Here is a 25,483-nt window from a genome sequence, read left to right as displayed (position 1 = left end):
AATTTTTAACTCATTAAATATTCAAATTATAAAGCATTTTAGTGTTAGCTGATAATGTAGACAGAAGCTGCCATACACACAGCCTCAGCCTTGTTTTTCCCCTTCTCTCCTTTTCTTTCCATCTCCCAACCCTGACCCTTTCTCAACCCAATCTCTTCTCCCCAATTCCTCTCCACCCCTCCACTCCCAATGAAGAATCAAGTGGAGAAAATTGGAAATTCACAAAGAAAGGATAAGTTCATTTAGTTCAAAAGGTACTTTTAAATATAAATGTCAAGAATACTGAATCTGGACCCAAGGAGAAAGGTTTAAACCCAAGCTTCTTTGTTTCCCTGCAGGTGAATTTGGACAGATTAATTATCTAGCCCCATTTTTTTTTATTTTTTTAGAGTTATTTTATTTGCGCATACAGAACTGGGGTACAGGCCAGAAAAGCAGGGGCAGCGAGAGGATTCACAAGAGACAGAGTGGGGAGCAGAACAGGCAGACTGATGAAGTACACTGCTGAGGGGAGCAGCAGGCGGGTCACAAGAGGTTTGCCGCACCATGTGGTCACTTCTGGGGCAAGCGGGGATCGAGCTCATGCGGAAGTGGCTTTAGCTTCTTAGTGCTGTGCTCTAACCCGCTGTGCCACCAGACAGGGCCATCTTGCCCCATTTTAAATTCTCTTTATCAATGAAATATGAAGTTTCCTATTTAGTTGTTTTGAGCATTAAATAAGCCACTGTGAGGAGGCAAAGATTCTAGTTGGGATTCCCTCATCTGGAGATAGCCTACATTTGCCCTCAACACCCTCCTCAGCTGGACTCTTCCTGATGTGATTTGGATTCTTTTCCTTTTTTATATGCTCTGGAAACTTGCTTGATCAAGTATTCCTTCCAGTCTTTTTATTATCAATCACTTTGTTTAGATATTATTTTCTTTTCAGCACATAAATGTACTCAATCTGCATTTTAAAAGGCACTTAATGTCCTTCTTGATACACTACCTATTACCCCTCATAGTCCAGTTTTCTAAAATAGTTGCTTCTCTTTTCTGCCTTTTCTTTTTACTTCCCATTAACTTATTCTACTATAACATGTCTTCTTCCCTCATTAAAAATATTACTAAGCAGAAGAAAAATATGACTCTAAAATGCACTAAATTGTATTGTCATTACTTGAAACCTCATTAGCCACTATTTAACAAGTCAAGAATTACTTCATATTATTTAAAAACTTAAAAATGGAAATATTAAATGATCCAGCTATACCGATTTTAGGTACCTACCCAAAGAACACAGAAATACTAATTTGAAAAGACATGCACCACTATGTTCATAGAAGCAGTATTTGCAGTAGCCAAGTGATGAGATCAACCTAAATGCCCATTGGTGCATGACCAGGTAAAGATTAAGTTACATATACCCATTGGAATACAAATCATCTGTTAGAAAAGATGAAATCATTCTTTTGTGACAACAAGGATGAAAATTGATTATGCTAAGTGAAATAAGGTAGAAAATGAACAATTGTGTAATGATCTTCACTCATATGTGAAATATAAACAACAAAAGCAAACAAAATGGCAAAATACAATAAAAGTAATTTAAATTGTGAGAAAAGTATGGTGTTACGTAGTGCATAGGCTTAATTTGATAATGTGAATGGCACTAGAATTTGGTGGTTGGTGAGTGCAGCATACACATACATCAAGGTGTAAAGTTGTATTTCTGAAGTTATACAATTCCATAAGTGAGGGATAAGTCAATAAAATATCATTTTTGCAAAAAAAATCATTACCTCTGCTGGACATTTTAAAATTTCTGTCTTATTTGTCTTTTTTGAAGCACTTGGTTCAAAAAAACCCCTCTTCCTTTCTTAAAAAGTATCTCAATATGGTTTGGGAAATGAGTACACACATATAGAATAGAAACATGACACTATCTGGGTAGGGAGGGGGGGAAGTAGGTTGGCAAGTGGATAGATGATGGAAGCTAAATTATAACTAAATTCAACAGAGAAATATAACTCTAAAATGCACTAATATATGTGTGTGTGTGTTGTGTATATATACATGTATGTATATATTGAAGGCATAAATGTGTGTGTGTGTGTGTGTGTCTTGAATATTTGAAAATTTCCACTTTCTAAGTGGAAAGTAGAGATTGAAAGGAATTGTTGAGTTCTAATTTAAAACTGGAAAGAAGTCACATTGTTATGAATCTCTGCTCTGATGAAATAGACAAAAATTTATAAAAATATTTTTTTATTCATTACACTTTTATATGCTTATTGGCATCCTCTAGCCTCCCTCTCAATCTCTTCAATTTAAAAAAAATACCAAAAGCTCTCCTATCCTTAAAAGTGATTTTTCGAACCTGTTCTTTCAAAGCCTTAGTCAATCTCCTTCCTTTATTTCACTATTAGGTTTTCCAAGACAGGTGTCATCCGCAGCTGCCTACCCCTTCCACAGAATGTGGTCTGACATTCACTCAATCCACCTACTGAAGTTCTTTCTTTCATTCAGCAATTACCTCCTAATTTTCAGGTCCAATGACCTCTTCCCAGTGACCTGATGCATTGTCACGTGTCCCCATCCACTGCTTCCTGGGATCTTCTCCATTCCCTGGCACTGCCACCACTTCTTCTTCTTCTTTTTTTTTTTAATGATAGTTTTTTTTTAATTTATTTATTTATTCATACAGAACTGGGGTACAGGCCAGAGATGTGGAGGGTGAGAGGATTCACCAGAGACAGAGAGGGGAGCAGAACAGGCAGATTGACAAAGTACACTGCTGAGGGGATCAGTGGGCGGGTCAGGAGAGGTCTGCCTCGCCGTGTGGATCTCCTCCAGGGCAGGCGGGAATCGAACACATGTGGAAGTGGCCTTAGCTTCTTAGTGCTGTGCTTTAACCCGCTGCGCCACCAGAGAGGGCCCATGCCACCACTTCTTACTGACATCTTAAGCATGGGCATTCCTCAAAATTCTCTTCTTCTTTCTCTCCTAACACCTTCTCCTTCCCATCCCAGTCTTTCATTTTCATTCCTAAATCTTATGTAGAAGGAAGACAATTCTCTCAATGAATGAACCCTCAAGGATGGATCACAGATACCTCAAACTCCATGTGCCCCAAACTGGTTTTATTATTCTCATAGCTGTCTTCTGAGAGGTCTTTGTACGCTAACTCTAGGGATGATATGATAATCCACCTGCTCTTAGACTTGGAATTTCGGAGTGATTCCGGGTTTCCTCACCTATTCTCCCTAACTGGTCTCCCCACCTGTATATAAGAAGGGAATATCTAGCTTTTACTACTGTGACCCTGCTTCCTGCCACCATCATCTCTTGCATAGACCACATTTCTGTTTCATTGTTTTCCTAACTCTGGACTTGGCCCTCCCATAAGTTCCCTTTACTCCCAGAAACACCTTTGTTTGTTTAAAAAAATATATTTATTATACACACATATACATGCATATGCATCTATGCATATATGCACATATATATGTACATATGTGTGTATATAAAAAACATCATTCTAGACTATAATTCTTCTCATAATAGATTCATTCTTAAGAATCTTGACTCTGGTTTTTTATAGCACAGTAACAAAAATCCACTTTCTACTGGAAACCACTCTTTCAAACAAGATGCCTATTAAAGTTTGCAGCACACTCAATTATAACCTAAATTAATCATACTTCCCAAGTATGCTTTGAACTTCCAAGTCTCTACCCTTACATCTCTGCCTCAGTGAAAAATGCTTTTTCAAACTTTACCTGAAATTTTGTTCATCCTTTATCCATCATGGCCCTGGTCTGGGGCAGGTGGGGCCTCTCTCTGGAGGCAGAGTGTTTCCTCTTAAGTACACTTGTTCATCCCTCCTCTTATCGCACTTAATATACTCAGCCATACATCAGATTTGAAAACATGTTTTATTCAATTGTTTAGCTCTACATGAATCAAGTCACTCCTTGTTTTACCTCTTGCTGTCTTGAAACAATGCTGCATAATCCTAGAAGAACCATGGAAAATCATGCTCTTACAGTTCATTTCCTATACACTCTCCTTCTTGATGTTTCCCCTGAGAAACAGGAGAATGCTGGGAGGACTGCTTCCTCACCTTTCTACTCGACGATGCTTACCAGTAAAATGATGTAGGAGCTGTGCAGATTGAATTTTTAACCAGCCATTAATAGGAGAGTGGGAGGAGGGAGAAGAAACAGCTGATATTTCTTTAAAAAAAATAATTTGATAATGTTTTAAAAGGAAAAGTTTCTTTATAGAATAATTTTGCAAACTATAGAACAAATTCAGTCCATAAGTGAGGCATATGAAGTGGCAAGAGAAGGTGTGATTCTCCAGAGTGATTTCTGTTAGGACCAAAGGGGAAAAAAGAAGGCATATCCAGGAGAGAAAGGAAAGGGTTGTTTTTTGTGTGCTTTAAGAAAACACTTTTGGATTTTGTTTTCATGGTATTTACTGCCTGACAAAAGCCAATTGATTTTTCAGGCTGGCATGTATGGGTCCTGAGCTATTTGAAAATACATATAAGGCCCTCCCTGGTAGTGCAGTGGGTTAGGACGCAGCACTGTAAGCTGGCCGCAATCACTTCAGTGCCAGTTTGATCCCGCACCTGGAGGTGACCCACATGGTGTGGCAACCTCTCCTGACCCGCCCACTGCTCCCCTCAGCAGTGTACTTCATCCATCTGCCTATTGTGCTCCCCACTCTGTCTCTAGTGAAGCCTCTCACCACCCCTGCATCTCTGGCTTGTACCCCAGTTCTGTATGAATGAATAAATAAAATTTTAAAAAAGAAAAAGAGTAGATTTAAATTTTTTTTAAAGAGAAAAGAAAATATATTCACATTCCAAACTAGGCTGTGGTAGAGCCTAGGAGACTTGCTCCTAGCTTTTATGAAGTTAATTGCCATACCTCTATTTCTTCCCCCCTTAGGGGCAGATTACTAAGAGATCCTTCTGCCAAAGAAAAGGAAGAATTGTCCTACATGGTGCCTCCAATGGAATACTTGCTACCATTTAATATTTCATTAAAATTTTAAGAAATCTGTAGGAACAAAATTCTGGTTAGCAACTCACCCATAACTGAGGACACATATAAAGCCTGCAGGACAATGCAGCTATTTAGAATCATGGACTTTCCAGGGAGAGGAAGAAAATGTTTGCATGTAGATGTTCACATCATTGGTATTTACAATAGCAGGAAAATAGAAAATAGCCCTACAACTCAGCAATGACTGCATAATCATTTAGTATATGGGTACCTTTATTTACATGTTAATTTTTACTGATATTCAAAATGATATTTGTAAATAGTATATAAATTATATAAGAAAATATGTTTAAAAGTGAGTGAGCAGAGTGCAAAATTATATTTTTAATAAGTAAAAATTCAAACTAAGATATTTGGGTGATCTTAAAAATGCATAGTATGGCTAATTAGGGTTTTCTATTTTTATGTATTAAGGCAACAGTAGTTTAAAGCACTGAGTTTTAGAAGTACACATTCATACCTCCATAATTGCATATACCACACCACACATTCCAAGGTCTTACTGATCCATCCCTTACGGTTCTTCTCACATCTCCATCCATTTCTCCTCCAGTAACCTCTCTTTTATTTTGTTTCTAACATCACATTTTTTTTAACTGAACATGTATATTATTACAGTAATTTTTAAAATAATAATTTTAAAATATGTGGGTACAGATTTATCAGTAGGCATCAGATGTATTCTGATCTGTGATGCCAGTCTAGAGAAAAAATTCTCACTTCAGAATCCCAAGTTATAAATTCAGGTTTGATTTGTTTATTCTTCCTTTGAAATAAAGCGTGGACTTGAGCCATCTGTGTCAACCTAGACAGTGCTGATATTGATTGGTACTCAGATTGAAAAATCCTCTGAGGCATCTTTTGAGGAAGACTCATTAACTGGAAGGTAGTTCTGAACAGATGTGACATCTCTGCAGAAATCAGCCTGTTTGAACACGGCACTGGGCCCAGCACTGGAGCTGCTTGTGAAGTGGGTTTCCACAAGTTTTGGGAGTGTGTTTCAGTGCACCCTCTTCTCTCTAAGCCTGGAGACAGCAAGAGTGGGAAGAGGAAGGAAAGGGAGAAAATATGAAATGAGTCACTGAGATTTTTCAAAGATATCCTCACCTCATAACTATACCTAGGGTGTTAGGTAGCATGACAGAGAAATACTTGGAAATCTTTTGTAACTTCTCTAAGTGTATAGGCTTGCAATAAGAATGTGTATTCTTGACTAAGATATCAGAGATATCTAAAGGTGATACTCCTGGTGTTTTGTTAGAAGTTCACAGTATTCGAGATAGCTTTGGAAAAAGAAAAGTATGAAATAATGTGAAGTGAAATAGCAAAAGCTCAAAAGTGTATAGAAATAATTCAAAGGAAATAAGGACTTTAGTTTGATGGATTTTAATGTTTTAATGTATGAATAGAAGTTTACCAGGTGAGCAGAACAAATTTTAACAAAATGAATACATACAGACAAATCTTTATTAATAAAGCTTTATTAGTTACAAGGAATATTCTTGGCTCAGCTTCCCAAGACTTGAAGAAAATATGAAGAATGATGTGAAGGCACATTTTAAACATTAGTGGACTTTGTGGCTAAATATATTTTTTCAGTGTATGTACAGAACAGATAAGTTACCTAACACACAATAGATTCCCTCAAAGAGACAAGAGAATTTATTCAAGGTTGAAAAGATAATTACCTGAAATATGTTCTTCATAATTTTTGTGTGTGCTCCTGTACTGAAATTATTGTAGGTGTTGTAGTTTGGAAATCATGTCTCCTACTTGCCGTGGGATGACTTAGATAAGGAGCGTTTTAACATGTAAATGGATTGACTGTTGGCCTGTGGGGAAAATTTTTATTTATATTATCAAATTAACTCCTTACTATAATTACTGGCTGAAAGATCTAGGCAAGTACTTAGAAATAAAATAAAATTGGATTTTTGTCAGACTGTAATGGCTGCACAAATTAATTTTCAGAGTTCGTTTTTTGTGGAAGTTAGGAGTAACCTCTCAATATCATTTGCCTAGGGGTCATGGTTCACACTTCAAAGCTTCATTTAATTGGAAGTAGAACAAAGAACTGTTTGAAGATATCTGGCTCTTACAAGCTGATAATGAAGAACTTAGTCTACGAATAAGGCTGTTGCTGCTGTGCAATACGGGTTTGCCATGAGTGGGTACACTCTGACTTGGTTTTCCTTAAGAGGGGGGCATTGTTGCTGATGTTCATTGAAATTCCGGGCATGCACTTGTGAGATGATTGGCTTCTGTCAAAGTCCACTTCTTCACTGAGAGACAAAATGAAAATAACTAGATTTAAACAGGACTCAACATAGAATTCCATATGGTAATCCTCTTGGTTCTGTGGTGTGGGTCCATCTCTGGTCTACTACTGATTTTTCAGACCACTTTCCAAGCAGACCTCTGCTTTGCCTGTCCCCTTCTGCATCTCAGAACTTGAGTACCCTAGAGTTGACTGTATAAATATCTAGTACTTTCCACTTCCTCCCTGTCCATTGAGATATACTACATCTGGGTATCTTCTTGATCATTTTAGTTTCCCTCTTGTTCAGCAAACCCTCTGCTCTACTTCACATCCCTAGCGTACTGTTTCTGTTGCAGTGAAGATATAGGCCTCTATGAATCTGTGAGCAAAGAAAGTAAGGGCATCAAATGTCAACTATTTGAGAAAACATGGATGTACTCTTTACCAACTGCAATGCAAATTGGTCTTCTGATTAAGGATATCAGAGACTATTTTTTTCCAAAACACAGAATTATTCACATGTGAAATTGATATATTTCAAAACTGGAGCAGTTTACTTATTTACTTGATATGAAAATCAAAAGATGTGATAAGACCAAGACGCTTCCCTCTTTCTAATGGTGAAGAAGTTTTTCCTACTGCATATCACCTAAAGAATGTCCTATCATTGGCCCCAGAGCTTTCTACCACCATATTGCTAGTAGATGTGTTTGGCAAGACTGAGCTGTGGATTTTGGCATTTTCATTTTTTCTTTGGCATGGTTTTTCTTCAGCCTGCAATTCTGGAATACATTTCTGAGGTATATTTGGAAATTTCAAACTGGCAAAATGAAAAGCTTTCAGATTTTCACCAACTATCCCTATGAAGGCACTCAGAATTACAAGACTTGCATCATATTGGGCCTTGCTCTTCTGCCCCATGTCGTTTTCAGATCAGCCTATTCCAATTGGCCATTTCCATTATATCCAAAGTCCCAGGACTTGACTTTTCAACCCAATTAGTGTAACTCATGGTCACTTGACAGAAGTTGGGGTTCCTAAGAAAGGAAGAAAAAAAAATGTGTGGGCTGGACAGAGACAAGTTTGTATGTTATGGATCTCATTTTATTTCATAGTGTTTGTAGATTTTATAGTGTTTATAGATTTTAGGATCTTTTTATGGGAAATATAAAAATAGCCAAGTCCTGGGAAATAAGCTTCCTCATCTTAATTCCCTATAAATATTCAAGCCTTGGGATGCCATCACAACAGTTCTATCTGCTCTAAATCTCTGGCTTATGGAAGCCCTCTGGCCATGGTATAATCTACTGTTTAGGGTACTCCACAGATAGAAATGTGAGTTTGAATCCTGAGTCCACTGCTTACTCAATGGTAACTGTAGACACACTACATAAATGTCTTGAGTTTCTGGTTTTCTTTTTGGAAAATGGGAGTTTTTATGGCTTTGGCCCATTGTAAGTACCACATATACATTTTTTGGTTTATTTCTTTCTTTCATTTTCCTCCTATCCTCCCTTAGATATTGAGACTCTGTCATACAGAGATTAGTGTTCCAAGACCTAAAGATAAAGTGACAGTATAGCAGGCTTTGGAAGTTCTGCTTATGCTCATCTCACCATGAAGGTGAGAAAAAGGAAAGAAGCTGCCTGTATTTGGGGATTTTTTTTGTAGAATATCAATATGATTATCTCCCCTTGGAGGAAAAAGATGGTATTGTTTGACCATGCCTAGTTGATTTTATGTATGTTTAGGTTTTAAAATGCACTATATAAAAAAACTGAGGTAGTTATATCCTAGTCAGCCTGACTAGAGAACTATCTGAACTGACATAATCATGGTCACAACTTCGCCCTATTAGGATTGAGTCCACCTCTGACTTCATACCTCTGATACATGGTCTGGTCCATATGTCTGCACACTGCTGTGCATTAATGTATTTTGGAGGCACAGGACTAGATGTGCTGCAGGAATAGCTGGAGATTGGTGAATTTTCTTAAGGTTTAATAAGAGCAATTTAACAAAAAAAAATGGAGTATTAACTAATACTTGTAAGTAGTTGAAGAAAAATATGGAAAGTTAGTTTAGAAATAATTCTACATGTTTACATTCACTGCATTTTCTGATCAAAAAAATATAGATCATCTAATAGAATTCTTTTTTGATTTGTGAACTTATTTTCAACGTATTGCAGAGGTGTATTACAGTAGATGCTAATAATACACTTAATAAATCATGTTTGTAGGATAGAATTTAATTAGCTTAAACCTGCCCCAAGAAAATGTAAGATAAATCATACCAGCAGTGGTTATACAAAACAGAGCAGAGAGTATAGGCTCTAATGTGGGAGTAAAATGAAAGGAGATTTTTTTCAGATTTTTATTCAGATACTGAGGGATGATTTTTCCTCTTGAAATTTCTAGGTATTTGATGTTGTGATTGCCTCCCACTGTTTGTAGACAGCACATATTAAATTTAGTGTTTTCAGAAGTTTGATGGTACTACTCTATAGGCAATCTATAGACTATAGATTGGACTGCAAATCCATTAGATATATGCTTTGTACTTATTCTTGAGGGTTTAACAAACAATTCAAATTCCAAGCCAATAAAATGTAGTGTCCCTGTTTTACTCTTTTCGTTACACAGGCTAGAAAGGGAAGAATATCCAATAATTGCCAAGTTAACCAGCCCAGTCTGTGATATCAGTCACAACAAGACTAGGCAAGATTCTGTAGAAAAATTTGGGGAAGTTTCTTCAAAGATTCTAGCTGTGTTTTTTGAAATAACATCTCTGACTATGAAGATGAAGTTGCTTCTTTTTCAGAATTAAAGCCATTCTGGCAAGGTGAACCAAAGTGCTTTCTTGTGAGCTTTCAGATAGATAACGTAGTGAGGGAAGGTGGATCAAACTGAAGGCTAATAAAATTTTCTGTGTACCTTGAAATTGTGTCTTAATAATGATTTTTTTTTAGACAAAAAATTACCTGAAGAAAAATTATGACATTTCTAGTATCATATTACACTTCCTAATTTATTGCTGGTAGATCTGATAGCATCTCTGATTATCTGTTGAATCTGGCTTTTAGATATGAACCTAATTCATAAACCTCTTCACCTGCATAGCTTCTGAGCCCCAAACTGTATATACCAATCCTCATCCATCTTTGACTTTGGTTTGTATGATACAGTGGCAATTGGCAGTCACTCAAAGAAAAATGATTGTATTCTGATGGAGACAGTCCTTTGTGATAACTTGAAGTAGTCAGCTTTCCATTTGAATATATATATACTCTGTTCCAATTTATACATTAAGGATTAATTTGGGGTTAGTTTTCTTCTCTTTTAAGCAGATATCCCAGCAGTGAACTTTGTAACTGTGGGGTAAATCCAGACAAATTTCTTAGGATGTTACCTGACACACTGATTAATCAGTAAATGTTAGTGTGATCAGGTTTGAAGTTATGGGTTCTTTGACATAGATGATTTTAATCAGATTGGCATCCTATTAGTATGTTACTGAGATCAACTGAGGAATATATTAAAATACATTGGTGTGCTGGGAGCCAGGTAGTCATTTCAGGGAGTTCCTCAATGGCCTGCCATAGCTCCTAAGATAAAAGCCAAACTTCTTTAAGGTGATCTGTACCTGCAGATCTGGCCTCTGTGTGCTTTCCAGTTTCCTCTCACTTTAAAAAAAAAAAAAAACTCTTTTAATTATTCTCTCTGTAATTAGACACTTAGTCATATTTGCTTCTTTACTCTTTTCTGAGATGCCATGCTCACTCCTAACTCAGGCCCTATGTGTGAATTATTCTTTCTGAGACACTGTTCACTTTACTTGCAATTCATTAACTTTTACTTTTCCTGTCAATCTAGCTTAAATATCACTTTCTCCGACATGAATTTTTTTTTTACTTCAGTGAGTCTATTTATTATTTGTGCTCACATCTTTCATTAATACTCAGTCTCACAGTTACACTTTAATATGTTTTGCCTCATCTACTGTTGTCATTCTGTAAAACAAAAACCATTCCATTGGTTTTGTCACTACAGTGTTGTTTAGTATATAACTTCACTAAATATTTGTATAACAAATGATTAAAATTTAGTTGAGGAAAGACAGAGACTGTTTGGTCAGTCTTGGGAGACTAAAAGGGTAAAGAGTAAAATCTCTATGAAAGAGGAGAAGTTAGACATGGTTGAAAGAGATTGTAGAGAAAGTCTGAGATATCCAGAGATGTTGGAGATAGTTTTGATGGAAATGAAAAAAAAAAAAAAAAAAGCTGGTGTTGGAAGTGGGTGTCTGTGAGGCAGAACTCGGGTAAGAATTCCCTTCCCGACTTAGAGTAGAACAAGAAAAAACCCAACATCTACACTGCTGAGCCAGAGCTAAGCAGTAGCTCTGCTTAGCTGAAGATGAATAGAAATTGGTGTAGATGGTGAGTCTACACCTGCAAAGAACAAACATCAGCCCTTCCCTTCACACCACCTCCCCCAACAGCAAAGCCTGGTGTATATCCTGAATGAACTGAAATCACCAAGTTTGTGGAGACCATTAGGGAAGAAAAGGTTCTCTTTGAGATTCATTAAGATAGAACAAAGAATAATATATTTCTAGCCTCCTTAAACTAAAATCTAAGCTTTCTTTGACCCTTGGCATTTTCAGTCAGTCTCTGTAGACTTAGGGCTTTCTGGTGACCCACATATGAGATTACCACCATCTGATCTCCCTTCTGGATCTGAAAAGCCCAAGGAGCCATTCTTTATTCAGTGGTGGCCTCTGCTGTTAAAGACGAAGGTAGCAGCACATCCAGAAACCCTAATATTAACTCTGGTCGAGCTACAGGATTTGGAGCAAGCCGAGGAGCACCATAAGGGGGATGAAAATTGCCTGAGGAACTCCATGGAGAGTCCCAGAATGTAGCAAGCTTTTAGTGAGATGCTAATATGGAGAAGAACTTGAACCGAGAGACTTCATGCTTAAAATATTTTACAAGTTTCATTCCAAAGGTTTCTTGGGAACCATGACATTGCCCTCTGAGAAATGTGATTTCAAACTTTTTCTTAGGGATCTTCAGGACTGTCCCATGACAAATATTTTAAAAGCTACCCCTCTGAAGCTTAAGGCTAACGGTAAAACTTAATTCCGAGTGTAGGCACTGGAGGGGCTGTTTATGTTTGTTTACATCCTGCATGTTAATCAGAGATGGGTCCTCCCAGGGGAAGTCTGCTGGGGTGCACTGTTGAACATATAGGCATTATCGGGGATGTGAGCACCCCTGGCATGCATGTGCTGTTTATACCAAGGGAGGCAGTTACACGACGTTTCTGGATAAAAACTGTATAAGGAAAGGAGGGAGAAAGCAAACTCACAATCAAATAAAAGTAGGGAGAGGGGAGAGATGAGATTGTGGTTGATTATGGGTCTGGCAGCAGATGTTCTGCAGGAATCCAACTCGCTGCAGCCAGTCTGTTTCCATGGTAACAGAATCAGTAATTATTGAGCCTGAGTGCTCCCCCCACCCTGCCTTTCTCCCAACAAGGTGGAGGCTGATGAATATGAACTATCTCCAGCCCATCACTAGCTCTTTCTTTTTCACCCCCTCCTTTTTTTTTTTTTTTTTAGTTCTTTATAAGAAAAGCAGGAGTATTGAGGAGTACTAAAAAAAGGAACTCTATCTTATTGTTATTTATATTTTTATATTATTCAGAGCTTAGGGGCCTAAAATTGAAACATGAAGTTATTTTTTTTTCTGGTGATACTATAAGAGAAAAGCTCTTCCTAGAAAAGCCGATGATCTCTGAAGATCCTAAATAAATGAGCAGGAGTTTCCCTGAAATGGAGGCTGCCTGCGATTGGCTGATCTTTCCACGATTCCTGCCAATTGGAGCACCTCTGAGCTCCAGCTCCATAAACATAAGCAAAGCTACATGCTTATTCTTCTGGACTTGAAGTGTATACCATTCAAAGGTGTGCAGTGGGTCTCCATTCACATGGCTCAACTGGAAATTTGTTTCATGAGCAAGTATAGTCCGGAACCATCTGATGTCCCAGCACATTGTTCTTCTTGGAGACGACTCTAAGTCATTTGGTGTTGACAGCAGCTCAGCAGCATTATTTGTAGTTGAGAAAGATGGACTTACGGGCGCTTGGTGAGTAAACCTCAGGCTTACATCTCTGTCCGCTGGCATTAGCAGGCTGAGCAAAGATGTAGCTTTGTCCTATTGTCTGCTGAGAAAACTGACTTGGTTAACAAACACACGGAATAATGGCATTATAGGGTTCCCATGATGTGTGTGTGTTTCTGAATTCCAAGGCTGCATTCATTATTGGGTCTGATCAGTTTTATAGTTCACTGCATTATACTGGGACAGGTTTGTCTAGTTAGGATTAGTGTGAACAGTGAGTGCTGCTTTTTATCTTAGTACTAATCCATTTTAAAAAAAAGAGAGATGATTTTAAAACTAAAGGAACAAGAATCAACCTTCTGCATTGCTAGGAAGAAAGAACAGTGCAGGCAGGGAGCCGTGAGATGCTTGATTATGTTGCTGGTGTTTGCATTGTGGAGAGAGATGTTATTATAATGGTCTGTCAAACACTTCAGACCCCAGCTACGGAGGGAAGCATCTTTTTTTTGCGTGAGCTTCTGTACTCTGTTTGAGAAGTGTGCAACCCAGATAGTCATATCCTTTCCTTCTTTCATGAACCCTGTCTCCAGACTGAAATATGATCTCTTTCTTTTTAAAAAATTAACCACAAGAATGAGTTTAAGTGCAGTCAGGGAAATTTTAGTTTTCAAAAATTTTGCTTTGAAATATCTGTTTTTTAATCTCTTAAACCTCTGAAAACCAGAGATGTTTAGCAAAGTTATATCGAGGGACTGGCTCTTTCCCAGAAAAGGGATGCTCTACTATCACTCTGCTCCCTGGGGTTTAATTTTCCGACACTGGAAATGAAATTTTCAATTTTGTCGGGTAGAAGCAGGAAGAATAAGCAATGCAGTAAACAGGCACTGGCAGGGCTGAATAAGGAAGGAAAAACTCAGCTTTTAGGGACACTTCTAAGGTACAAACTTAAAAATATATGTAGCAAAATAGAACCAAAACACAGTGTGAGACTCAGAAGAACTATACTCTTCCTGAACATGGACAGTAGAGGTATTGCTTTTGACTTGGGTGTAAAAAGTGGAGGCTTAACTTGGGCTTCCATCCCTGCTAAGAACCTCTCTCTAGAGTCTCTGCTGATTTTGAGGTTTCATCACTGTTACTTTATTTAAAATGTGATTTCCTTTCTTATTAGCCACGTAGACTGATAGCACACTCGATATCTTCTACTTATTTTCACTTGGGTTCAAATAGAGGAAAAGAGAAAAAAAATCATTTTCTCATTCATAAATAAATGCACATGATATAGTCATGCACAGAAAATCTTGTTGGATTGTCCTTTCTTTCTTTTTTCTTTTTGGCTTTCAGCTTGCCCTTAAAAGCAATGTCCTTTCCACAGAAGAGAGTATTGTGTGTTTTCACATGGCTGTAGAATGGAATTTGCTGTGTCCTACATGGCATCTGTTACAGATGGGTAAAGAAACAAAAGAGCTAGAGAGATTTCAGTGTAGAAGATTTGAAAGCAAGGCCAATGCTTTGGTGTCTGGGAGAGATCTTCTATTCTGTAACCAGTGAAGAGGTGGGGCTGCAGGAAGAGATGGAAGTTTTCTATCTGAGGGTAACAGCACACCACACAGGAGCAACCCAGTCACTTGACCAGGTCAGTGGCCTTTTCTTTAGCTGAAGGTCTCTCTAGAAATGGAGATTGTCCTCTGATCCCAGAGACTTGATAGTCTCAGTTGAGAATTCCCCCTATGGAAGGCTACGTGTGCACATGACCAAGCCTTGCTGCAGCTCACTCCCCATCACTGTAATCTTGCATAGTTTTCAGGAAGTCTGGGTCCTGGTGGATGTGCAGTAAGTAGTAGTCACCTCATTAGAATCACCCTTCATTCTCTTTTGGTGTCTTTTTTCCTCCAGTAGTGTCACTTGGTATGAGTGAAATGCTGGCACCTGTTGGCAAGAATGAGACTAGAAACAGATTTTTTATGAAAGCAGTAAAAATGTTAAAAAAAAAAAAAGGTAGCTATTCATCTATTTTAGGATCATGTAGCTCTAAGAATTTAGAAGAAAGGAACCTTTCTGAGAATATAAATTTATAATTGTCACACAAGACTTTGATGGTAGATCACTTCAGGGTAAATAGTAGGATTGCTGTTGTGGGTGAGTGGCCAGCAGGGCTTGTTGCAGATGGGACCACTGAATACTACCACAGCCCCCTTTTCAGCCATTGCTGGCCAGCAGTGGTTTTGGTACCTGAATGAAATCCTGAGCATTCTCTTTCAAGTTTAAATTAAGTAATACTGGGAATGATTCTATAACATGGTGGTTTTCTCACAGTTGAGTTTGGAGAATTGGTGAAATGAGAATTATAGGATTTAAAATGAAAGTGCATTTGCAGGTACCAGAAATAATTGTATCCTTATGTTGTCTATTTGCTCCTGAGTTAAACAGTTTCTTTCCTATGCCTCTTCATGGCATTTATAGGATGTTAGAGATGTTAAAAGGATAAAAGATGAAGAAAATGAATTCTGTTAGCCTTTCAATTGAACCAGAATCTCTGATGTAAGTTAAAATGCATATAAACATGTTTAATCCAATCCCTTGAAATTAAACTGTGAGAGTTTAATGATACAATTCCTCAATCCTCTCAGCAATTGGAATAAAATCAGTCACAAAAGGAATGGCCAGTCTGCCGTAGGCAGGTACTGTATGTCAGGCATTGTTCAATACATTTTGTAACTGAAAATCTAGGAACTCATTGAGTCTTTACAACATCCCCAACAATACTATTTTTCAAATAGGGAAATTAACCACTAAAATATTGAAGAAACTATCACATTTATCCAGTTAGGAACTGGTATTCCTAGTTACTTGGTATTTTCTCACATGTTGATGTACTCATGTGCTCCATTCATGGAAGGAGAGTGTGTGAGTCTCAACTATCAGCCTGTCTAATGGAGTCAGGCTATAAGAAGTTTAATTAAACAATCATCACAATGAAGTCAAATTAAAATGGTATTCTGGGGTGATTGGAAGAATTATTAACAATACCATTTAGGAAAAGAAATTTGAGCTAAATAAAGACTCAGCACCAAATTCACCATTTGTTTCCCTTCCTGTGATGGTGTGATGTACCGCCTCATTCTTCAGACCATTTATTTGAGTAGTAGGAATTGGATTAGTTTATATATAGGACCAGCTCCTCCTAAATATCTGTATTAGGTGAAAAGTCACCACTGTTCCACAGCTACCCTTTGCTTGCTTTTAGCAGGAATGATTTATAGTTTTCATAGCTATGCTGAGGGTTGTGAGAGCCCACAAACAATAAGGAAGAGTATTTGGGATGTACATGATCTTCCGTGGCTGTGCAAATCAGCACGGCTGCCATGAATTCCTAAGACCATGTGAGCAAGAATGACAAAGCTAGCTCAGAGATTCCAGTAGACATACATTGATAGAATAACTGAAAATTCTTAGATCAAGCCTGAAAATCCTGAAGTAGCACAGTTTTCAAACTTTCCCCTCAGAGTTAGGGGATATTGACAAGACTTGTGTAATGTGTTGCTGGACAGAGATTAAGGGTGAGGGTACAAGTCTGTCATTCCTACTCCTACTTTAACCTGAGTATTTCCACTTCTATCAGCTGGCATTCCTGATATTAATAAAGAATGAAAGTAAAAGAATTGGTTTCTAGCAGCAAAAATTATTGTTCTCATCAAAATGTCCATTTGACACATAAAGAGATCAGCATATATACTCAAGAATACACTATGAGATGTAAAATGAATCCATACTGCTATATGGGAAATAAATCACTAGGAATCTTTGTGTCTTGTTTTAAAAGTATGTATTATTTGCTATGCATGTCTAGTAGTATGTGCTTTCTAGTAGTATACTAGCTATGTGTAGAAGTAAAGATGATTTTAACAAATACACAAAAAACAGTATTTCACAAGGAGAGTATAGCAGATATCTTTCTGTATACAGTTTTATGTTTTTTCAATCTTTTAGTAGTCATAGTAAAAATATAAATGACTTAATTTTAATAATGTTAGTTAGCCCAGTGTATCTAAAATGATGTCATTTTAGCAGGCAACTACAAAATTCTTAGCAAAATATTTATGTTTAATTTCTTAAGTGTTTGAAATCTGACATGTATCTTATATTTCCAGTACAGCTCAATTTAGAAATTGAATTATCACAAGAAATCCATATATAGAATTCATAAAATTTATCATTATAAAGGTAAATTTATATATGTATACAACTAGTTCCAAACATACTTAACAATTTTCTAGTGACTGAAGTATCAATTTTAAATGTAAACTATCTAAAATTAAATAAAATCTAGCATTTAGCTGTTCAGGCACACTAGATGTGTTTCTTGCTTTCCACAGCTACACATGGTTATCAGCTATCCTACTAGGCAGTTGCAGTGGGTGCTGGTCTCCCCATGAAGTCTCCTCATATGCTAACAAGTCTACTTGAGACTACCTTGTCATCATGTCAAGGCATCTTCATTTCTTTTACCTCTGTGAGGTGGCTGAAAGTCCTGGCAACATAGAAAGGAGAATTAATATCCACAAAGGTTTTTGCCTATATCTATAATGTATAAGATACTCCACATGTAGCTAAATCTTGGATTAAAAAGTAACCCTTGATAGCTCACTACAGAACTGACGCATCAAAGGAGGGTTAAGAATAAAGAGGGAAGGAAGCACAATAATCTATGGTGGAGGATATGAGTGAGTTGGTGGTGGGTGCACTATGATGATAATAACTGATGGGGGTATCCCAATATTAACTCAATATAAAATATAAATAAATTAATCTTGGTTTCTCATCAGACTGTTTAGCACGAGGGAACAGAATGGTGCGCCATTTCCTATTGCAGAAAGACAACATTTATTGTCTGTGGCATTTTTCTGTTCCCAGATATTTTGGTACTGCCACTCACCAAGTTTTGGTGCTACCTCCCTCAACTCAGAAAGCATGGGGTGAATTTTCATAATAAGCAAACAAACTATGATTGAGGATATAACTCTGAGGCAAACAGTTAATTCTTTCTGAAGAAAAGTATAAATTGAGCTAAGGGATGATTTAATTGCTATCATCTTACTTGGTTCTGAAAATTTTATTCAGCTAGAAAATATTGACTAATTAGTTCTTCCAGTTAATTTGGTCTTAAAATTCTTACTTTCAATATCTGATATTAACTGATTTAGTTACACCCCCAAAGTTTTTCTTATTGTAAAGACAATCATGAAAATGTAAGGAAGCTTTCAAATAAGCTCAAAACCATGCTGTAAAGCCTTCATAAAGGCATCTTGTCCCAGTATCTAAAGAAGTCTTGGCATTAACCATTTCAGCCAAATCTGGAAGGTAGGAGAATAAAACTTACAGTAATTTGGCCCTCTAAAGTTTTCTGCTAATAAAGAACTCAGAAATTTCACAAAATATTGAAAAATGGGGACAACTTCATGCTAGGGACAATACCATCCCTAATACCTGAGATAACTTGTGGTTTTATTCTCCCGTTTGCACCCTGTTGGATTAAATTCCTAAGGAGAATGCCTTATGCATTTAAGCACACAACTGTTTGTACTTGTAAATTGTGAGTTCTTTGCAACTTCTTTCTTCTCAAATAATAACTCTTCTGAAGGAGTACTCAGAGACTAAGGTTAAATCATAGAGTTCAATCTAAGAAAAAATGACTTGATTCAGAATATGTTGATGTTTGGTGAAGTCAAGGACTAATATATTCAATTATGAATGGGAAAAAGTGCTGTGGAATTTCAGTGAATGCAAACATTGGGATATATCTGTGATTAAATAAATAAAATTATCATTAAAATTGACTTTGAATTACCACAGAATTTTGGAGTACATTAATTTGCTAACTTCTTTCAAACAATCTGTGATAGTCTAGAAATCCAAGGCTAGAATATGATTGTATTGCTCATGGAGTATTAATCTAGAAACTAAGACTTTAGATTGCTTTTCCTGATTTTAAAGTTAAATTTTTCAAATTACTTTATCTCTATGCTCTCTAGCATCTTCCTATAGTAAAGATGAGTTTAGGTGGAGAGACTTTCCAAATCATATATTTGTCAACCTTCTAAATATCTATCCTTTAGGGCCCGTGTTCTATTGATCATATTCATCTTTTTTCACTGTATTCAATACTCCCTCAGGATCCTTCTTAACATAACCCTGTTCACCACTACCAATCTATAAGAATCAGTTTATGGCTAAAGTTAATTTTTCTCTCATCTAAATCCCTTTCTGAGCTCAGTGCCATCTACAAGACTTTGAAAATGAACATACAGGGAATTATGATCAGTATGCAGAGTTTCAGGGATAAGGGAATGACAATTCTTTACTCATCCTCTTGCTCAGCTGTTTCTTGGAGGTGTTGCCATCTGACACAGAAAGCTGCAGCCTGGCACTTTGGGAGCTTACTTTTCTTTTCCTTTGAGCTATAAGTGATGAGAGACATGTCAAGGAGAGGAGTTCACTGGCACCATTCCCAGACCTGGAAGCATAATGAAATAAAGTTTCACTCTGACTTGGTTGGAATTCTTATAGCTGAACAATTAAGATTGTATCTAGAGAAGTTTGAACATCCACTTGCCTGGTAAGAATGAAGCACTCATCAACTAATGAACTCAGACCTTCATGCTGGCAACCTATGTCAGGGTACCTCAGGGCAAATAATTTCTAAGTAGAGCCAACAAGACCACAGTCACAGGGGTGAAAACAAACAAACAAACAAACAAACAAACAAACAAACAAACAAAAAACCCACTCACATCTAATGGCCAGCAGCATGAAATCTTTATTTCAGAAGCTATGCCCTATGTGAAGAGTGCTATCAAAGCAGGAAATGGTCTGAAGCTACCAACACTGGTTCTGTCCTTAGACCTAGACTTGGTAGTAAGGGTTCAATTGAGGCCCAGGTTCTAGTGTGTTGTGTTAGCATGGTTCACTGGCACTCTTTGTAGTACCCATAATAGTCAATGCTGAGTTGCTTTCTTCCACTTTGAGGGAATTGTAGGCATCCAGTGTCAAAAGCCCCTATTCTACATTCGGTGATACAGGTTTAAACATCGCTGCAGAGTAAACATAAGAAACATTACAGAGACCTTATGAGTTATGCCTCTCTGTCCTTTCTAAAAATCCCTAAGAACTGCCTAGATTACTGTTTAACTTCTCTGGACCTTGGTTTCCTCATCTGTAAAAGCAGAAGTACAGGTTCATTTCTCAAGGGATGATGAATGAAAGTTAAATTTGAGTAATGTCACTGTGTGAGTGATTAGTTAAATCCTACTGTGCTGTGCAAGATAGTATAATCCTTTGATAGAAACCAAAATGTTTCAAGTTGTAAAAAATGTCCTGCTCAGGTCTTTGGATGTGGTACATCACCTAGTGCTGCAAAAGTGCATGTGATGTCTGTCCTCAGATCCTCTCCTAAGTCCTAAGAAGTGGCTTTCAGCCTGCTAATACTGGTGGTTACTCATAGAAGAGAAAGCACTGTGTTTAAAGCCAAGAGTCTGCAATAAGATTCCCAGCTTAACCACCAGTAAAACTTCCATGTTACCTCGCCAATCTTGAATATTCTTGTTTTTCATGGATACGGTACAGATGGTATCTACTGCATCTGGCACACAGAAGTTTTTAGAAAACCATGAATTAACAAATTCCATGTGCTTTGTGTATTGTAACATGAGGTATTACTATTATGATTTCAAATCTATTATCTCCTAACTAAACCTTGTTTACTGGGGAGCAATAACTTGAAACATGTTTCTAAAGTACCAGATGTTTTTCATTTGTAATATTTGATTTTATATGTACTAGCATCTTTGTATTGAAGAAACCTGAGTCCTAGGATGGCAAATAGATCCCATCTGGTGACAATTTGGATATATTTGTCAGTGGCTGCCTTGACCCCTACATCTGGGCTCATTGGGCTCAAGGCAGTTAGGGGAGGGTAGCAGCTTACGATTACCTTATTATAGGCAAGCGAGTGAGGCTCAGAGAAACTAACTGACTTGCTAATCTTTCTCTAAGATTCCATGTTCACCTTTACTTGATTTCTCAATTTTTTGAATCACCTATATTTGCTGAGTGATTTCTATATCAGTTCAAGGCCTTGTCAAAATCCATGACCATTCATGGCTTAACCTATACAAAAGTTCATTTTTCATGGAGGCATTAGCACAAAGTTGAAACTGCCCAGAATATCGAGCCCATAATTTAAATTATTTTCCAATAAACTGCAGTTAATTATAAAATCACTGATTCATTCATCTGTTCATTCAGACATTAATTTCTATAAACATTTGCATAAATAATATCCACCTTCCAAAACTGGACCCTCATAAGACTAGTTTGAGAACAACTTGAAAGTAACTGATGAAAACAAATTGGTGAGTGATTGATCTTGCTTTCTGCCTTCCTCCCCTTCAGTCTGCTGCTTTATATGGCCTTGCTTTATAAGGCACAGATATAATAGTGAACATCTAAGAAAAACTGAACCATAAAATAGTTTAAGAGCTCCATTCTATTCTAGTTTTGCAAAGCAACCTACTAGATGAAACGTGGATAAAGCACTGTACCAAAAGTTTTTGAGCTGTAGTAGTTGTTGCAGAAAAACAAATTTGCAACCTGGATGATAATAAATTATTGGAATTTCTTATCACCTTGGTAGAATTCTAAATAACAGTGGATAGCAAGATCTCTTAGCCTAAAATTCCCCACTGTGTGCGGCAGTGATCTCTTAGCCTAAAATTCCCCACTGTGTGCGGCAGTCTCTCTCTCATCCCTGGCAAGATAGTTCTTAAAAGCTCACTCTTATTTCAAGGTCAAAGCAATAACTGGAACATTATGTCCCCTTTCACAGATAAGGAAATGGAGACATCAATAGTTAGCTTATTATCCGTCTAATAGGTGCAGAGTAAAGTCCAACTCTAAGTCGTCCGTGTTCTTTTTACTGTCAGTGCCTCCATTGCAGACTCACCTCCTGCATGTTGATTTATAATTAACATATTAGAAAAGCAATATGCAGGCTGGGTGGTCATTCTTCTCAAGGTCTGAAAACTTTTCAAGGGAAAGGTAGTTTGGAAGTAAACTATTTCCTAATTTTCAGTTCCTACACATACATTAAGATCAGTCAGCTTGCAAACAGCATTGCCATTCACCCTTTTTCAATACCCTTCTCCCTTGACAAAATATGGTTCCTCCTCTCACCTTCTTAAGATCTTAAGTAGCAGGTTTGCCAAAGTATATAAATGTTTTCTAGAGCCAAAAAACCCTGTTACAGACTCTTTAAATCCAGGTCTATAAATCCAGATCTCATTAAGAGATCTGCAGTTAAATATTCCTTTTGGGTTTAATAACTATCAATGTTTGTAATATCTTGTTTTAATTAGTATATATACTAATAACACTTATACTATTAAACTCAATAAAAAAGAATTTGTTACAATTGCCTGTTTAAGAAAAGGTATTTTATTTTTATTATATATATGTGTGTGTGTGTACACACACACACACACACACATATTACATTATTCTTCATTTTGTACATTTTTTCATCTCAGTTGTAATCCCCATGGACTTACCACCACCACTTCACCCATGTGCCATCACCATAGTTCCATATGCTCTACCCACCCCAGTTTTGATCTTACTCCTCTCTCCTCCCCTGTAGAATGTCTCTGGTTTATAGTTATTAGTTGATATTCATTTTTACTTTATTACAATTACTATATATATTTTTTTCCTGATCCCTTACACTCCTGCTATGAGTGAAGCCATCCAGTATTTTTCTTTTTCTTTCTGGCTTATTTCACTAAGCATTATCCTTTCCAGCTCTATCCATATTGCCACAAATGGCATGAGTTTTGTCTTCTTGATTGCTGAGTAATATTCCACCTTGAATATGTACTACCTCTTCTTGATCCAGTCACCTATTTTGGGGCATTTGGGTTATTACACATCTTCCCTATTGTAAATAGAGCAGCAATAAACATAGGGGTGCAGGTGTCCTTCTGAATTATTGTTTTTGTGTCCTTTGGGTAGATATCTAGGAGTGGAATTGCTGGATCATATGGAAGCTCCATTTTTAGCAGTTTGAGAAACCTCCACACAGCTTTCCAGAGTGGTTTTACCAGTTTGCATTCCCATCAGCAGTGTAGGAGAGTTCCTTTTTCTCTACACCCTCACCAACATTTATTATTGCTTGTTTTTTTTGTTTGTTTGTTTTTTAATATATGCCATTCTCACTGGTGTGAGGTGGTATCTTATTGTGATTTTGATTTGCAAGAAAGTTTTTTTTAATTAGACTTAGTGTGCATATATACCCATACATATGCATATGTATTTTTGTTTCAGAGTAGTGCATGATTAATAGTTGACTTTTAATCATAAAATTCTATTATGGCAAGATTCTGTATGAGATGGATAGAAAAATTGGAAGTAGGGCAGGAATGTGAGTTCTAGGATAGGATCAGTAGTACGCATGGGCCTATTCTTATAAATATAATTTTACTGGAACACAGCCATGCCTATTAGTTGAAGTGTTTCTATAACTGTTTTCATACTACAGTGGAGCAACTATGACAGAGATTGTTGGAAAACCTGAAATAGTATTGTTTTTTACATAAAGTTTGCTGACCTGTGTTAAAGGGGAAAAAAAGATGCTGTAAAATTTCCACCATTTCATAAAAGAGCTTATTTGTATATTTTAAATGAGCTAGGATGGGTATCACTATTGTATATACTCAAAAGAACATTTACAAAATTGATGTAACCGTTTATTTTTAAAATGTCAATATTGTAATACAAATAAGTTTTATTCTTTTCAAATATTTTAACTTTGATGAAAAAATTTAGCCATCAACTTAAAAATATGTGAAGAGGTACACAGATCTTAAAAAATAGAGCTAGGAGATCACTGCCCTAGATCCAGGAGCAGGGCTTCCCATCATGAGGCCGTCCTAATGATGGATGGGAGCTAGTTTCCTTCTCACAGAGCAAACTGAGCTCCATGTGAGTACCTCAGACCTCAATCAAGCCATTTTCCTATAACTTTAAAGGGCAGCTGATAGAGACGTGGGGCTATACATTGTTAAAGAATGGTCTCTTAAATGTCTGGGCACAGTGCTACAGATCAGAAAAATCCTACAAAGTAATTGCGTTGTTGCTTCTATAAGCCAGCTAGAAGGAAAAAGAACAGTAGTACCTTTTGAGGAGGTGGAAGGCTGAGCAAAATGTACCTGCAGAACTGTTGGGAGGCAGTGCTGTACCTCCCTGCATTGTGGGTTGCTTCACATAAGTGAATATTTAAACCTGTCTGGTAATGTTGATACATGTCATGAATTAAATTGCAACCTCCTCAAAGAAGGGTATGCTAGTCTTAATTCTCAACACCTTAATATAAGACCTGATTTGGAGATGGCAGTTAACTGAAAATAAGATCATTAGAATGGTCCTTACTTCAATGTGGTAAATGTCCCTGTAAAAGAGGGACACAGGGACAGACATGCATTGAAGGAAGATTATGTGAAAAGATACTGGAAAAAGTAGAATGTTTGCAAGCCAAGAGCAAGACCCAAAACAGATTTTTCCCTCATTACCCTCAGAAGAAACCATCCTTGCTGAAACTTTGCGTTCAGACTAGCACTGAGACAAACTTCTGTTGTTTAAGCCTCCCACTCTCTGAGACTTTGTTACAGCAGTTTTATCAAACTAATGCTCTGCACTCAACAATTTGGTTTTTTTTTTAAAGGACTTTCCAAAGCTCAGTGATTTTTCACTCTCATTCAGAACACCAGTTGTTATTATAGGCATTAGTTCAGAGCACTAGAACCAGGGAGGCCTTGTTTTTTTTATATACATACATATATATTTTTTACATCATTCTTTATTTTGTACATTTTTTCATCTGAATTGTAATCCTGATGAACTTCAGTCACCACCACTTCACCCATGTGTCATCACCATAGTCCTGTGTGCTCTTCTCACCCCAGTTTTGATATTGTTCCCCTCTTCTC

The 25,483-nt window shown here is 37.1% G+C and overlaps 1 protein-coding gene across 6 annotated transcripts in view; it reads left to right on the top strand.

Moving 5' to 3' along the window:
* ELMO1 (engulfment and cell motility 1) overlaps window positions 1–25,483 on the top strand; it is a 517,404-nt gene that overhangs the window by 383,815 nt on the left and 108,106 nt on the right. The window contains exon 1 of one of the 6 annotated variants that reach the window (XM_012720937.1): window positions 13,256–13,469. The exons of the other annotated variants lie outside the window; for them this stretch is intronic. The gene's annotated coding sequence lies outside the window, so the exon portion shown is untranslated. Of the gene's footprint in view, window positions 1–13,255; window positions 13,470–25,483 lie in introns of those variants that run through there. 6 annotated transcript variants of the gene reach the window in all.

This window comes from Condylura cristata, unplaced genomic scaffold, assembly GCF_000260355.1.
Source record: "Condylura cristata isolate star-nosed mole 26May11 unplaced genomic scaffold, ConCri1.0 scaffold00005, whole genome shotgun sequence".
Taxonomy (NCBI): Eukaryota; Metazoa; Chordata; class Mammalia; order Eulipotyphla; family Talpidae; genus Condylura; species Condylura cristata.
This window is presented reverse-complemented; position numbering and strand designations above follow the sequence as displayed.